The 17702-nt window shown below is 34.3% G+C and overlaps 1 protein-coding gene across 2 annotated transcripts in view; it reads left to right on the top strand.

Annotated features, from left to right (window-relative positions):
• The first annotated feature begins 1347 nt into the window (after nt 1–1347).
• Nucleotides 1348–17702, top strand: part of LOC114326035 (uncharacterized) — a 74683-nt gene continuing 58328 nt past the window's right edge. Inside the window, exon 1 of one of the 2 annotated variants that reach the window (XM_028274401.2) lies at nt 1348–1498. The gene's annotated coding sequence lies outside the window, so the exon portion shown is untranslated. Of the gene's footprint in view, nt 1499–10743; nt 10885–17702 lie in introns of those variants that run through there. The other variant, XM_028274335.2, reaches the window with a different exon arrangement.

Genomic DNA, 17702 nt, shown 5'->3' with positions numbered 1-17702 from the left:
ATATTTTTCTTTGTTCGAGTCCCATCTTCGATATGGTCTCCCTTTGTGGGGTTCTGGTACGGCTGCCCAATCCGATGTTATTTTTAAATTACAAAAAAGAGCAATAAGATATCTGTTTGGCCTCAGAAGAACAACACATTGCAGAAGCTACTTCAAAGATCGCAGGATTCTAACACTACCTTCTTTATATATTTTAGAAACTGTTTGCTTAATTCGTAAACATCTACATGTCTTTCCAGCAAGACCTAGACATGACTACCTATTCCACCAGAAATTCTACCTTTGTCATCTATTTACCGATCCCGTCCAGTGGGTTAGTAAAGAAATCTATATTATATTCTGCAAAAAAAAACTTTACAACCATCTCCCTCTACAACTTAAATCTGCAACATCTTTCCCCAAGTTCCGTAAAATGACAAAAGCCTATTTATCTGAAAGACCATATTATTCAATAGCAGAGTTTCTTAACCAGTAACTAAGAAAGTACAATATTCTTATTTATTAGAATAATCTTAATCTATATTTGAGTGTCATATGCACCAGCTTAACTTATTAAATTTCTTAAGGTAGATTATGCAATTTGCAAATTTTTTTAAATTTTGCAATAGATTGTTATTGTTTTTTGTTTCACTTCATTATATTTTATTTATATTGAAGATTTATTATATCATTTTAGTAAATTGCATTTGTTATTTGTTATTGTTCTTATATATGATTTTTATAAGTTTTGTCTGTAGAATTGTTAAATTTTTCATGACAATAAAGCATATTTCTATTCTATTCTATTCTAACCTAACCTTGTTGATCATAGCAACATCATCCAGTGCTCTTTTGCACTCAAGAACCACCTTAGAACTGATCTTGGGCGCTTCCAAAGCCCTTAGCACTGCCTGCCTGTCAGAGCAGATAGAGATGGTCTTTCCTGTCATTGTGTAAGATTAATTTAATTTTGATTTTTAAATTTTAATCAACCTATTCTGGGTCTACCACTGGTACTTAACGTAACTTTGACGTAAAATGTGCGTTTAAACAAGGTACAAATTAAAAAAAATCGGCTACTATATAGATTAGGGTGTAAACTAATCAATGGCCACAGATGTATACTATAAATAACATAATTCTTCCTGGAAAATATCGTATTTCAAAAATAATCTACCACAATTAGATTAGGTAATATATTTAAATAAATAGAAAACATACTCGTAGAAATAGGGCTTATAAATTACTGATAAACAAATAAAGAAAACCAAATATCACTTTCAAAATTTGCATTATGTCTTAATTAAAATCAAACTGAAGTAATCCTTTTGTATCAACAGAATAATCTTATTACGTTCATGTTCATGTATGCGTACATTTGATACACACAGATCGTACAACATCGTTGATAAAAGTTTTGTGGGTGTATAATTTTATCAAATTTCCTCTTTAGCAAGCGAAAATAAAAAAAGAGTGCCAGGTATTCCATAAGATTGTGTTTGTTTTTGTGTATTTTGGGGTAAGTTTTTAGATTTTAGGAGTTTCATTTTAAAAATATCGCTTCTTCTTCTTTAAATTAAATTTTTGTTACTTTATGCTTATGATAGTAAAGAAATTTTGTGGTATATGGAGTAGATTGTCAAACTCTCTATCATACAAAGCAGTAGATGGATGGGGGAACATATATATTAATTAGAACAAGATATTGACAAGGCATTCGAAATACTATAATATTGAATATCACCAATTGACGAAGCAACGAAGGACTAAAAAGCCCAAAACCTAGGAATTTTGTGCAGTAAGATGAATCGTCATGCAACTTTTTGCATTCAATTCGAGAGAGTGTCAGGCAATTTTGTGAACTAATTTGATCTTGTGATCGATGTGACTTTGTAAAGAGATGGAAAATGAAAAATTTAAAACTCAGGAAATATTGACGGAAATGAGTTCAACTCTTATATTTGGGGGTTTTGGAGGTCATTGAACACAAATTTCATGACGGCGATGGTCTCCGAGGTACCTGGTGCCCAGGGTGGAGCTCGTCGCCTGGGACGATCGAATAAAATTCGCGGGACGATCGAATAATTCGCAAAATGAAGATTGGATCGAAAAACTGAAAAAAACGCGTTTAATATTTTTCAAAAATCTATCGAATGACACTAAAGACGACCCCCCACTTCATCCCCTGGAGGCAGGGTGGGGGTAACTTTAAAATCTTAAACGGAAATGCCCATTTGTTATTACAGATTTGGATTTCTTACGTAAAAATAAGCAACTTTTTTCGAGAAATTTTTTCGAGTTGTGGATAGATGGCGCTATAATCGGAAAAAACGATTTATCGTGATACCATAGGTAAATTATAGAAACGGTCTAATATCTCGAGAAATACACTTCCAAATAAAAGACCAAAAAATACGTATTTAATATTTTTCAAGAACCAATCGAATAACATCAAACACGACTCTCCACTCCACCCCCTGGAGGTGGGGTGGGGATTAACTTTAAAATCTTAAATGGGAATCCCCATGTTATATTACAGATTTGGATTCCTCATGAAAAAATGAGTAATATTTATTCCAAACCTTTTTTTAGAATTGTTAACAGATGGCGCTAATAAATAGTGTTTTTCCGATTATAGCGCCATCTATCCATAATTCGAAAAAATGTCTCGAATAAAAGTTACTTATTTTTACGTAAGGAATCCAAATCTGCAATAACAAATGGGGATTCTATTTAATATTTTAAAGTTACCCCCACCCCACCTCCAGGGGGTGGAGTGGGGTGGTCGTGTTTAGTGTCATTCGATAGATTTTTGAAAAATATTGAACACGTATTTTTCAATTTTTCGATCAAATCTTCATTTCGCGAATTATTTAATCGTCCCGCGAATTATTTGGTCGTCCCAGGCGACGAGTTCCACCCTGGGCACCAGGTACCTCGGAGCCCATCGCCGTCATGAAATTCGTGTTCAGTGACCTCCAAAATCCACAAGTATAAAAATTTAACTCGTTTCTGTCAATACTCCCTGAGTTAGTTAAAAATTTCGTAAATTTTTTATTTTCCATCTCTTCGAGATGCACTTTAAAGATTATTTTTCTCACGCACAAAATTTTTTACCGGAGCCGGAGATCAATTTAGTTCACAAAATTGCCTGACACTCTCACGAATCGCATGCAAAAAGTTGCATGACGATTCATCTTACTGCACAAAATTCTTAGGTTTAATGCTTCGTTGCCTCGTCTACAAGTGAATACCAAATAGCAAATAAGTTACTCAAATATATAGGGAATGCGTTTAGCAAACAATTAAAAGAAATAATAATATAGGAAGCTAATATTTTTCCTGCACAAATATGTCTACCCTGTCCTTTTTCATGGCGTTGAATAATGGACCTTGAACGAAAAGATGTGCAGAAGATTGGAAGCATTTGAGATATCGGAGAGTCGGACATCGGAGAATCTATATCGGAGAATCGGAGAAGATTCCGTGGATTGACCGAGTCACAAATGATGAGGCCCTCAAAAGAATGAAGAAGAACTGGAAGGTAGTGACCCCATCGAATTTCTTAGTTGTTATAATACTTCGGACACATTATGCTTAATAAGTCCAGCTATGCCCTCCTACAAGTCATCCTACAAGGAAAAATATTTGGAAAGCAAGGTCCAGGAAGAAGAAAAACGTGCTGGTTAAAGAACGTCAAAACCTGGTTCAATATACAGGGCGTCCAGAAACTCTACCGACAAACGAAGACAGAAGATTCTTCAGATAATTTTAAGACAATTTAGCTCAATTCACCTAGTGCGAAAAGTGCTTCCTAAGGGAGCTAGAGCTCTTTGAAAATGGCGTCTTGTAATTAGTTTTTCTTAAATACCTCCAGAAAGCTTTAATTTAGAAAAACGAAAATCGTTGCGTATATTTATCTTCCAGAGATACATCGATTACATAGATTGCGAATTTCTAGTACCGATCATAGCAGTGGCGGCTCGTCACAGGAGGCAAGGGAGGCTCAGCCTCCCCATAAATTTTTTACACACTCTATACTGTTTTGTTTATCATGAATCGCGAAAACAACAATTACTCTCACTATTATACAACGTGTAAATTCCATATTATCACTAATTATCCATACGTACGGAGCATTAGCATTAGAACGCATGATCGCGTCTCAGTTTTATTACATATTATTGTAGGCAGGACCCTGGGTTATCCCGAGATGCACGAACGGAGCCGAGAAGCCCAGCTTTCTCCGTTGCTAATGCTCCGTGCAGCGCAGCAGGCGTTTAAGGAGACCCGGTCTCCTAACAGTGGCATCTACGGCGCCATCACACGTTGCCCGGAGATATACCAAGGGAGGCAGTGTAGCTTCTCAGCTCCGTTGGGTGGTTGGGTGCGTCTCGGGACAACGAATTTTAGGGTCCTGACTAAATATAATGAAAAATCTAAAAGTGCGAATTTTGTTATGAAATTTGGTATGTGGGGTTATAATATTTGGAACAACTTGCTCAAATAACTTTTTCCGATATCTCTAACTCAAAGCAAAATATCGGTAATTTATCGTGTTTTTGAATTCGCAGTAGGCCGCGTTTAGAATTAAAAAAATTCAGTTGAGTATCTTAAAAATTTGAAGCTTCATTATGTATGGACTGCAAGACTTCAAATCTGTATTTATTTTGATATGCATAGGTATCTATTTACAAATAGATGGAATTGTTAACAAATAAACGACACAAACTTTGGTATTAAACTTTTACTATTAGACTAACTATTTTTAAAATGATGATATCATGAAATTATGAATTAGGATGATATTATGAAATGTAAATAAAAAATGGTCAAAAGATGGGGCCTTAAATTACATTTTTTGGCGCATTTTTTTGCTAGTGCAAATTTGTCTAGATATTTTACAGTTAGGTATAGCCTCCCCTATTGTAAAAATCACGAGCCGCCACTGGATCATAGGCGTCCGTTTTGGGTAGGGCAACGGTTATTTTATCACATACCTTTTTTGTCTTTAACTTTTAAGCATTTTTGACACTGGATTATTAAATTGTGAGGTATTCCAGTACTAAAAGGTACTCTTGATTTAAGTCAGTAGAACACACGGTTTTCTAGAAAAATCGATTTGAAAATTTTTCGTTTTTTGAATTTGAAAAAAAATTTAAAAAATTTTTCAAAAAAAAACGGTGTATTTACCAATTTAAAACAAGAGTAACTTTTAGTACTAGAATACCTCATAACTTAATAATCTAGAGTCAAAAATGCTTAAAAATTAAAGACAAAAATGTTATGCGATAAAATAACCGTTGACCTACCCAAATCGGACGCATATGACCCGTACTAGAAATTTGCAATTAATGAAATCGGTTCATCTCTGAAAGATAAATAAACGTACTAGTTTTCGGATTTCTAAATAGTTTTTTATTTTTGAAATTCAAAAAAAGAAAAATTTGCAAATCGATTTTTCTAGAAAACGGTGTATCCTATCGACTTAAAACAAGAGTACCTTTTAGTTGTAGAATACCTCACAAATTTATTAATCCAGAGTCAGAAATGCTTAAAAATTAAAGATAAAAAAGTTATGCGATAAAATAACTGTTGCCTATGACCTGTACTAGAAATTCGCAATACTTACATGAAATCGATTTATTTCTGGAAGATAAATATGTGTACCAATTTTCGTTTTTCTTAATAGAAGCGTTCTGGAGTTATTTAAGAAAATCTAATTACAAGACGCCATCTTCAAAGAGCTCTAGCTCCCTTAGGAAGCATTTTCGGACTAGGTGAATTGGGTTAAATTATTTAAAATTATCTGAGGAAACTCCTGTCTTCGTTTGTCGGTAGAGTTTCTGGACACCCTGTATACTATGTACAGCTTTTCTGCAACTCTGCAGATAAGATAAAGATTGCCATGATGATCGCCAAAATTCGTCAGGTATATGCACATTAAGAAGAAACCCTACTTTAAAACTAACAACTAGAATACTAACAAAACAAGATAAAGATAGAATAACTTTTGAAAAAAAAGAATGTGTGTGTACTTTGTACGCACGTAAGAAGTTATACTTCTATTATAATATAATTTCAACGAAATAAATATACCTACTTAACAGTTACAATACAAAAAACTAACAATAATTACCAAAAATAAACCAAAACTTAACAATGCCAAATATTAAAAAAAAAAGAAAAAAATATGAATCGTTCGGGATTTGAACCCGCAATATTGCGATTTTTTGATCTCTGGTCCAATGCTCTACCAACAAGGCCATAAGCCGCATGCTACTTACCTTTCAGATATACGTAATTATACATCACGGTGACAAGTGAAATATAAAAATAGATGTTTTATTATTTTACGCCCAATGAAGACAAATCCAAAGACACAAAATTATAATAAAAAACCTTGTAAACCACCTTTTTCAAATTACGCAAGTTGTATTATTAATATTAATGTTAATAAATGAAATATAAATATTTTGACGTTTCACAATTTGACAATTCACTTTTAACTGCAGTGCCTTAAAAATTTTAAAGCACCAGTGCCTTAAAGTAGCATTTTTAACGCTCCTATGGAGTCCTAAAAATTGCATTTTTTACACGTTTGTAGACAAATATATTTAAAAACACTAATATATTCTTTCCACATACATAACCAAACCGTCAACCGTCCAAATCACAGCTGCGCTACAGCTGCCATATTGGATAATTTTTGACATGTCATTTGAACATACAATTAGAACAAAGTTATAGTGCGCATGCGTCGGGATCGCAGGTTTTAACATATAAAAATTCACCCTCATATCGCGCGTAAAGAAGTATAACTTCAAAAAAGGCAGCAGTGAATAAGAAAAGCAAAACACGCTGATCTCGAACGGATGCAGCTATTGTAACAACTAAAATATCCTGGGCGAAAATAAATGGTCAAAAAAAATTCTGAGTACAGGGGGCAGGGGAAAGTCTTGGTCTAATGATACTTAAATGCATTCATTTTTTTAGAATCCTGAGAAAACTAATATAAGTATTTTTGGAAAATTTAAACGCAGAATGAAAGATTATATTATTACCGAGGGCCGAAAGTCCCTGAAAACTTCTATAATGTTTATTTTAATAAGCTACAGGGGTGAAAACAAAAAGAGAAAATTTAGTATAATTTTTAATTTCAAATATCTCATTCAAAAGAAACTTTTTGTTTATTCTCCTCTGTACTCTACGGTCCTCGGTAATACTGCGTATCTTTCATTCTGCGTTTAAATTTTTCAAAAATATTTATTAGTTTTCCCAGGATTCGAAAAAAAATAAATGCATTTAAATAGCATTAGACCAAGATTTTGCGCCTACCCCCTTAACAATCTCGATTTTTGTAGAAGTCTTGAATACTTACTTACTTATTCCATTGATTATAGACACGGACACCGCTTATTCGTAGTTTTTCACAGCATAATATTATTATGTTTGCCATTTACCACATCTCAACTGTCATTTCTTCTAGTCATATATTATATATGTCTTCTTCGGTGAGGTTTCTTAGGTTTTTCTCCGTTGGTGATTTTATTTGTCCGTTCCACTGTATCCTAGAATCCTCTTTTCGTCATTCTATTTGGTTTTTCATTATTTTTATCGCATTTTTTATTTCTTTTTCAGATGTATCTGCAACTTGTGTTTTGTCTGTTTCTTATTTTATAAGTTGGCGGTGTTATAGATACACTTTTTCTTGTAATAACTTTAAGTATTATTTTACTCATTAGTCCATTTGGATTGGTTCTATCTTTACCCTTTTATGGGTATTCTGTCTTAAGTTCCTTAACATTTTCCATGCTTTCCTTGCTTTTGATTCCTCACTAAACTATCTATATCTTTAAATTCTTTTTGTCAAAATTTGGTTTTTTCTACTCCTTATTTATTTTTTTAGTTTCATAGATTTGCCTTCCGTATTCTCTTCCGTCTTCTTGATCTCATGTGGTCAGCCACTTTTTACAAGCTTTCTGCTTTTATTTTATTTGGTTTTCTATGTTTGCTGTCCACCAATATGGTTTGTTGCTTTTATAATTTATCTGGTAATTTTCCTTTCCAAATGTTATTTCTGCTGCTAGGTGTATTTGAGTTTTCATGTTATAAAAAGTCCCTATCGATCCTGTTTATCCCTTTCTTTAGTCTAAGAGCTGGGAGCGGATTTTGTGCGTGATAAGTAATATGGAAAAACTATACGGGGATATGTTGAATTAGTTGTGTACATGACTTTCCCCAACGGCCGGAAACCAGAGTGGGGGACGAGGGTAGTTATAAGGGGTCAAAGTCGCGGTTTTAATTATTTGTTTTTGTGTCGCTCATGATCGAGATATTGCACCAAAATTTGGGAATAAGTAGGTCATGACGTAAATAAGTAAAATCTCTAGGGGCGGAATGCTGCGTGGCCGACAAAGGGGTGGGGATAGGATTGGATGTAAAAAATATAAGGGTTTTTTTGCGACGTTCGTGATTGAGATAGTGCACCAAAATTTGGGAATAAGTAGACCATGACATAGCTAAGTAAAATCCCCAGAGCCGGAAACCAGAGTGGGGGACGAGGGTAGTTATAAGGGGTCAAAATCGAGATTTTTATTATTTTTTTTGTGAAGCTCATGATCGAGATATTGCACCAAAATTTGGAAATAAGTAGGTCATGATGTAACTAAGTAAAATCTCCAGGGGTGGAACGCTGCATGGCCGACAAAGGGGTGGGGCAGGGGTGAATATAAAAAATATAAGGGGTCTTTTGCGACGTTCGTGATTGAGATAGTGCACCAAAATTTGGGAATAAGTAGACCATGACATAACTAAGTAAAATCCCTAGAGGCGGAAACCAGAGTGGAGGACGAGGGTAGCTATAAGGAGTAAAAGTCGAGGTTTTTATTTTTTTTTTGTGACGCTCATGATGGAGATAGTGCACCAAAATTTGGGAGTAAGCAGGTCATGGCGTAACTAAGTAAAATCTCCAGGGGTGGAACGCTGCGTGACCGACAAAGGGGTGGCACAGGGGTAAATATAAAAAATATAAGGGGTTTTTTGCAACGTTCGTGATCGAGATAGTGCACCAAAATTTGGGAATAAGTAGATCATGACATTACCAAGTAAAATCTCCAGGGGCGGAACGCTGTGTGGGGGACAAATATTGTGAAAAAAATATTACAAACTGCGAATTTGAGCCCTTAAAACTACCCTCATCCCCAACTCTGGTTTCCACCCCTGGAGATTTTGCTTAGTTACGTCATGATCTACTTGCAAATTTTGGTTCACTATCTCGATCAGGAACGTCACAAAAAATCTCTTATAATTTTTATATTCACCCCTGCCTCCCCCTTTGTCGGCCACGCAGCGTTTTGCCCCTGGAGATTTTACTTAGTTACGTCATGACCTACTTATTCCCAAATTTTGGTGAACTATCTCGATCATGACCGTCACAAAAAAAAAATAATAAAAATCGCGACTTTGACCCCTTATAACTACCCTCGTCCCCCATTCTGGTTTCCGGTTCTGGGGATTTTACTTAGTTATGTCATGGTCTACTTATTCCCAAATTTTGGTGCACTATTTCAATCACGAACGTCGAAAAAAAACCCTTATATTTTTTTATATTCACCCCTGCCTCACCACTTTGTCGGCCACGCAGCGTTCCACCCCTAGAGATTTTACTTAGTTATGTCATGACCTACTTATTCCCAAAATTATGGTGCACTATCTCGATCATGAGCGTCACAAAATAAATAATAAAAACCGCGATTTTGACCCCTTATAACTACCCTCGTCCCCCACTCTGGTTTTCGGCTCTGGGGATTTTAATTAGCGATGTCATGGTCTACTTATTCCCAAATTTTGGTGCACTATCTCGATCATGAGCGTCACAAAACGCGATTTTGACCCCTTATAACTACCCTTGTCCCCCACTCTGATTTCCGGCCGTTGGGGAAAGTCATGTACACAACTCATTTAACATATCCCCGTATAGTTTTTCCATATTACTTATCACGCATAAAATCCGCTTCTATCTCTCCGACTACTTGTCTATCCAAGGTCTAATTCACAACTTGTCATGTTTTTCTTTTCGGATATCTCTGAAACATGACACACATTATTTTTTCTTTCTACGAAATGTCTACTAGTTTATTTTGATACAAGAAAGTCACGTACATTTACAGTCTTCAGATACACTGTAAAATGACATTTTAATTAATGCACATCAGTGACGGATCTACGGGGAGGGGAAAAGGAAAAATTTCCCTCCCTTACAAGGTCCAAAATTAAAGAAAAGGATTGTCGAAACATAAAAATATAATATATTATATAGCTGACATGAAACTTAAACCACAGAAAGACAAATTCAACCCAATAAACACGCTAGTTAGGAAAATTAAGGGAACTTAATGCATATAAGTTACTATTTATGTCTTTTATGTAGTTTGGGTTTCTCATCTTTTATGTCTTTTGGTTGGTGTTTCATTGGAATTTCCCCCCACCTTGTTGATGTTACGTTGAATATTAATCGATTGCTTTCTCTAATAACTGTGGTGCTTTTCTATGACCCCTTACAACTACCCTAATTGACCAAATCGCATTATATGCGTCACATGCCCATGCGACGCCAAACAGAAACATTTCTCCGTTCCCTAATGAGCGCCGAGCCCTGTGAGAGAATTTTTAGACGCCGGCGCCAAAAGTCCGACGTCGGCGTCGAAGTTGGATTCGGCGTCGGTGATATTTGGCAATATTGAGCCGAACGTCACATCTGTATTCAATTTAAACAATCTGTGTTATCTGTGTCCTCTGTTAGAGCCATTTAAACACACGAGAGATGGTCCTGAAGCCTGTTTTGGACAAAAAGACCGATTCTAAATGTTCCTGTTTGATTGCAAGATAGCAAGACGATCATTGGTAAATATATATCTATTTTCTAAGTACATATTGTCATATTATATTTATCATCCGGCTATCTTATTGACACACACAAAAAATATACAACAAAACAAATTGTTTATATTTCCAGAAAGTGCCGATCGTGATCGAAAACAGCAACGTAACTGCTTTGACTTTACGACTGGCCAAATACCTACTAAAAATTAATTACCATAATTTTTTTACCAATGACCTTGCATGTATACATATGGCGTAATTGAATGCAAACTGATAAAACACACATTTGTGAAGTTATGGATCGATAATTGAATATCTATTAGAATATCAACTTTCAAAAGTGATATAGTGTCCATGAAATCGTTTTTAAGTGATACAAACCTACATAGGACAAACAAATGGATGTTTAGGAAACGGATTGAATAACATAACACAGTAAATTCCCTTTATTATTACTTAATTTTATCTTCTTCTTAATCATGTTTTTGTATAGACATGACTCTGTCTGTTTTTTCAATGTGCCTCTAGTAAGTTGTCGTTCCATCGTTTTCGTGGTCTTCCCACTGATCGTCTTCCTGTTGGGGAAACGTCTCTCGCCGTCCTTACTAATCTATTTGTTGTCATTCGGCTTATGTGGTCATGCCATTCTATTCTTCTGTTTCTTACCCAGTTATTAATGTTATCAACCTTGCATTTCCGTCGTATATCTGTTACGGGCAATAACGTAAATCCGGTCAATAACGTTAACAACCTGTCAATATCGACAATGGCCTGTTGAATTAGTCATTGTCGACAATGGCCGGATATTAACGTTATTGTCCATAGAAACTGGACATTGATGATAATTTTAAATTCTTGATAACTTTTCATTGTCCGGTCAATGTCAAAAATGCCCGTTGTTAATCGGTCAATGTTGAAATTTAGACTAAAAGATAGGTTATGTTTATTATTTGCTTCATTTCTGTGCTTATGTGCAAATTTATTTAAAAAATGTTACAAAATGTCATTTTTCACTATCTTGTCAAAATAAAAATGATTAGTCTTCAAAAGCTATCTTATATAAAAAAAAATAAAAGGACATCATACCTAATTTTATTTATTTATCAACATTGGCCATTTCCTTTTGGCCACGGTCGTTATTGACCGGTTATCCATTGAAAACTCTAATTTTAGGTTATTTTTTTACAACATTGGCCAATAGCTAATGTTATTGTCGTTAATGGCCGGGTATTGTCATTAATAACCAGGGGAAATGGACATTCACGACCATGCCCGGTTTTTAACGTCAATGGCCAATTTACATCATTGTCCGTAACATATCTGTGCTTCTAGCTCTGTCCCATAGAATCTTACCATCGATTTTTCGAAGGGTTTTCATCTCCGCTGTTTCGAGCAATCTTTTTGTCCTCTCTGTGTCGGGTCGTGCTTCTGCCGCGTATGTCATTATTGGTCTGATGACTGTTTTGTAAATTCTGCCTTTCATTTCTTTTCCGATATTTTTATTTCTCCATATTGTGTCTTTCAGGCAACCTGCGGCTTTGTTTGCTCTATTCACTTGATCTTCCACTAGTGGCTTCCTTCCGTAGCTAGATAGTGTGATGCCTAGATATTTAAACTCAACCACTTATTGCATTATTCTATTATCTGACCTTCCAGCTCCAATTTACATCTTATTGGATTTGTTGTGAAAACCATGCATTTTGTCTTATTTGGAGAAATTAACATGTTAAATTTTCTGGCAGTTATGTTAAATTGTTGCAGCATACGTTGTAAATCATCTTCACTTTGAGAGATTAGTATGGCCTCGTCTGCATAGCACATTATTTTAAGTTGTTTTTCTCCCATTTGGTATCCTTTTTTAGTTCTTACTTTTTTATTATTTCGTCCATGATCAGGTCGAACAATAAAGGACTTAAGGTATCCCCCCGTCTTATTCGATTGCCGGCTTCAATTGGGTCAGTTAGTTCATCTTCCACTTTTACTTTTATTGTGTTGTTCTGGTAGATGATTTCGATCGTTTTAATTATTCCTAATTTAATTTATATTTTATATAATAATACATACAAAGTACCTATGTCTTGAACTTTCAATGTGTATTTTTGTCTCACTTTGTGCTTGTTTTTGCTTCTTTCTTTTCCTTTGTCTTCTTCTTGTAAGATATGGTCCTGTTTACTCTATCATCACAGCTCTTTTGTTTATGTCCAGTTGTCATACAATACTACCTATTCTCCATTTCGTGGTTCTTCTTGGGTTCATTCTGTCGACATAATCTCACGATTTGTAGCATCGTGCTAGTGTTCATCTCACTACATCCTGGACTCCAGTTTCTTTTAATGTATCGTAATGAATTATTCTATAGCTGATATAAATTCATGTTATACTTCTGAATACATACGTTGATCGTTCATTTCTATAGTTTCATTAATATTTTTGTAAGTGCTATGTCACACATTCATATCCACGCATCTTTGAGCTATCACATTAAAAGCAAATAACGCTTCTCTGGTTCCTAGTGTGTTTCTGAATCCAAATTGACTATCTTCTATTCCTTCTTCCAGTTTTTTATTTACACGACCATGTATAATTTTCAAGAATAATTTGAGAACAATATAGGCCTGGATCCCACGCATCAAAAAAAGTTGATTAATAGCAAGCTGAAAATTTGTTAATATCTTAACGGTGTCTGGAACGGTGTATGGGAACACTGGAACAGGGGAAGTTTTAATTGTGGCAGGGCCGTCTTAAGCACACACGGCGCCGGGGTGCAATACTCATCTTTGCGCCCCCTTTGGTCAGAAGATCATATAGGTTATAGTTACGGTAAAATTAAAACTAATTAAACTATATTAAAAAAAACGTGGTTTCAGTATTCAAACAAGATCAATTTTATAACACATATCAAAGTCAAATTTTCTAGCTTTTAATTTGGCAAAAGTTTTTATTACTTCGGTGGTACCTATTTTTACTTGCTTTTTTATACTTAAGTATTAAAGCCGGGTTTGTTAATCTGTCTTGGGCCATTGTTGAGTGCAGATAGATAAGATCAATTTAAGTTTTCAAATTTAAGATCAATCAAATATGATCAATTTAAGATCAATCAAAGTTTTGATCAATTTAAGTTTAGAAAAAGACCTTTTATCTTCAGCTACTGTTACTGGAAGTGTTAAATATATCCTTAGACACCTAGAAAATTTGGGAAACACAGAGTAAATTATTAGAATATACATATTATATAACCGATAATATCGAGTGGGCTTATGTCTTTATTTATAAAAAATATTGGTAAGAAATTCTAATTCATTCTCATTTCATGCGCTACTTTTTTTTTTCAATTTAAACATTGCGTTGTTTTTAAGTTTTCTTCGGAGTTTCTCCAACTCAATACATTTTCCAGGTAAGAAAAATTATAATTAGGTTTGCTCAACATTTCAAATCTTTCACCTAATTTTGCAATGACAATGTCCAATAAATAATAATAAGTTAACTTTAACATTCTGTTCTGAGTCTAAAAGAGGCTCGTCTGCAGCCTCGTAATTGAGATTGAGATGTATTTTTCGGGGACATGGACGAACAGTTTCAGAAAATTTAGTTTCGCAATCTATAGTTCTTTAGCAATTGATACTGAGTAAATTAATATCTGCTCAAACGCAGTGTCAGTGTGTGGTTATTGACAGGGCTAGATTTACATATGGGCTGAATAGGGTATAGCCCAGGGCGGCAAATTTTGGTAAAAAAGGAAAAAATGCGGAGGGGAGGGCGGTAAATTGTGGATAGCCCAGGGACAGCAAATCTTCAAATCCTCCTCTGGCTATTGTCTAAATCTTTATTGACTTGATCAAGCATCTTGGCAGCTTCGGAAATAATGATATCGCTCGTTTGCAAAGTTTTGTTGATAATAATATTAAACCTTTGCTAAAATATTGTACCATGTCACGACAGAGCCGATAAACTTAAAGTTCTTTAATTCAGCTTGCGATGTTTCTTGTGTCATTGTCGTAGTTGTTGTCAAAAATTGAGGATAATACATCGTAAATTTTCCCCATATTAAAACTAAGTATTTTTAATGAGTCAATTCTACTCTCATATCGCGTATTTGAAAGCGGTTTTAATGTAAAAGTGGGTAGATATCTTATTCATTATGACATTCAACCGTAATGTTGATGAGAAAAAAAAACATAAATTTCTTGAACAATTGAAAAAACAAATTGTTATTTCCAATGAGCATTTAACAGCATAATTTTAGCACTAAATTAAGGCCGTGAGCTGCACAAGGAACATAAGAGCACCAGGATTAATCTAAGGCTAAACATTTTTTTGAAGGCCCATATTTTTTCCTCTGATATTTATCCCATTATCATACACTTGGCGTCGTAAATCATCTAAATCAATATTCATTAATTTCAAACATTCTAACAAGTAATTTGCTAATCTTTGTCCGGTAGTATCGGTAATCGGTAAAAAACTTAGACTAACTTCGGCCATCATAAAAGATTCTACCGCCAACTTTAAAAAATAACGACTAATCTCTTTCTCATAGGCACTTTTCAGTGCGTCACAGTTTTTCGATTTTTTTCTAACGCATTAAGTTGGAAGTGACAGAAAAAAAGTACTTCCGTGATTACAGTCATTTCTAACATTTATTCTAGCTGTTGATAAATGGCGCTATAATCGAACAAAAATGATTTACGAATTATATATATACGACTATAGCCTGTACAATTTATAAGCCTATACAAACCAAAGAAAATACCATTTTATAAATGCAATAAACACAATTGATTTGTTTTTATACCAAATTGCAAATAAAAGGGTTATACTGCAATACCCGTTTCATATTTGGCTGATTACGATTCTGACAACTGTCACTGTCAGATTTAACTAAAATGTCATGTTATAAATGTGTATTATCATGGACTTACCTTTTTTTTTTCTCTCACTACTTGTGACGCACTGAAAAATGTCTGTGAAAAGGACCATAGTAATGCGGCGCTTTTACATATATAGCTCCGCAAAACCGCAATAATTATACTCTTGTCAGCAGAATTGGAACTTTGCTCCTAATCTAAATTGGTTTCATATTTCATTTTCATATCGTAGGTGTAGTAAGCATTAATGCCTTTGTAAAAAATACCGAAAGTGCACTTGTATAATTTTGTTATTTGTAGTTTTTTTAAGGACAAGAAGCGCAAGTTTGAGCCTAACAAGAGTTCGGCTTGCGCCCCTTCGACTTGGCGCCCGGGTGCTTCGCACCCCTTGCACCCCCGGGTTAAGACGGCCCTGAATTGTGGAATGTGATTTTAATTGTGGAACGTGTCATCCTGACAAGTTTATGATTGTGAAAACTAGCAGGTTGTTTTTTAGTTTATTCAATAGCAAACTTTTTATAATATAATATGAAAAAATGTTTTTCCGGCAAATATATTGGGCATTTTAATAAGTCCGGCACGTAAAACATTACTCCATTAAAATTTTACATTTTTTTAAGCCGTACCTTGCATTTGTTAGAGGAGTCAATTTTATTTCTTTAATGTGTAGGGGGGATCAGTAGAAGCTTAAGTTCAAGTTTTTGGGGTCACAACCCTTGTCCCACGGCCGCCATCTTGAAAATGGTGTGCAAAGGGGTTTCGCGCTATATCTCGTAAACTACCAACCCTACGGAAAATCTAATTAAACATAAAATGTAGCAAATTAAATTTTCTACAATTTTATTTCTATTACTTTTTATCGTCAAGTGACCAACAAAAAAGATATAAACAAAAATATGTAAAAAATTTTTAACAGGATTCCTTTTGGAGGTTATAACTTTTTTTCAGTTCATTTTAAAATAAAATAACATTATAGCAATTATGTAGAAGGTTTTTCAGCGAACAATTTCCACTATAAAGGGCCTAGCCGGGTAAGATGGTGAAAAGTGCCCCCAGCTCGATTTAAATTCCATATAGGCCAATTTTTAGCACATATAGAGGAACTCACTTTCTGAAATTTTTAGCCCCCTAGGTGGTCACGTGACCCCCCTAGAGCCTAATTAGGCTTTTTATGTTTTTATTTTTTATCTCAGGCGCATCAAGAGCTAGCCAAAAACTTTATTAAAAAAAGTTGTAAGTTCCAAAAAGATTTATAAGAAAAAAAATTTTTTAAATTTTTTGGCGGGAAATTAGAATTTTTAGAACAATTTTAAATTTTTAAATGACTCTGAAAAAAAAACTAAGACACTCGTTTTTACGAAAATGAATTATAATGTGTATTTTTGCACAATCTTTCACCATGAATTTTTTCAGAATTTTAAAATTGGTGAAACGTACCTTTAAAAATAAAAAACCGCATTTTTTCAGTTTTTTTCTCGTATTTTGAAACAATTTTATACATATTTTTCAAAAAAGGTAACACTGTTCTAGAATAGGTAAAAAACTGAAAAATAATTGGGGTTTGCTTAATAAAAATTTTTTGTAAAGCCATCCATTTTCAAAATACAGGGCGTTGAAGAAAACAAAATTTTACATATTTTTTACGATTTTGCTGAAACTACTGGCAACATTGTAATAAAACTTGGCGGGATTTAAGAGCTGGTTATTATGCATATTTTGACATACAATTAATGATTTGATATTCATCATTGGCTCGCATAGGGGTAATGGTCTGAACTTTTTAAAGAATAAAGATAGTACGCCACTGACATATTTCAAATTAACAATCGTTTTTTAATTTCTCGTTCAATTTGTGACAAAAAATGTATCTTCTTATTTTTTCATACGACGCGCCATTTTTATTCAAAAAATAAAAGATCTTAACCCTTACAAAGTATTCGAACTTCTAGTAGTTTCTACATCTACATACATAAT

The sequence above is a fragment of the Diabrotica virgifera genome, chromosome 1 (assembly GCF_917563875.1).
Source record: "Diabrotica virgifera virgifera chromosome 1, PGI_DIABVI_V3a".
NCBI lineage: Eukaryota > Metazoa > Arthropoda > Insecta > Coleoptera > Chrysomelidae > Diabrotica > Diabrotica virgifera.
Note: the sequence above shows the minus strand (reverse complement) of the source record. Positions and strands in the feature narration are given on the sequence as shown.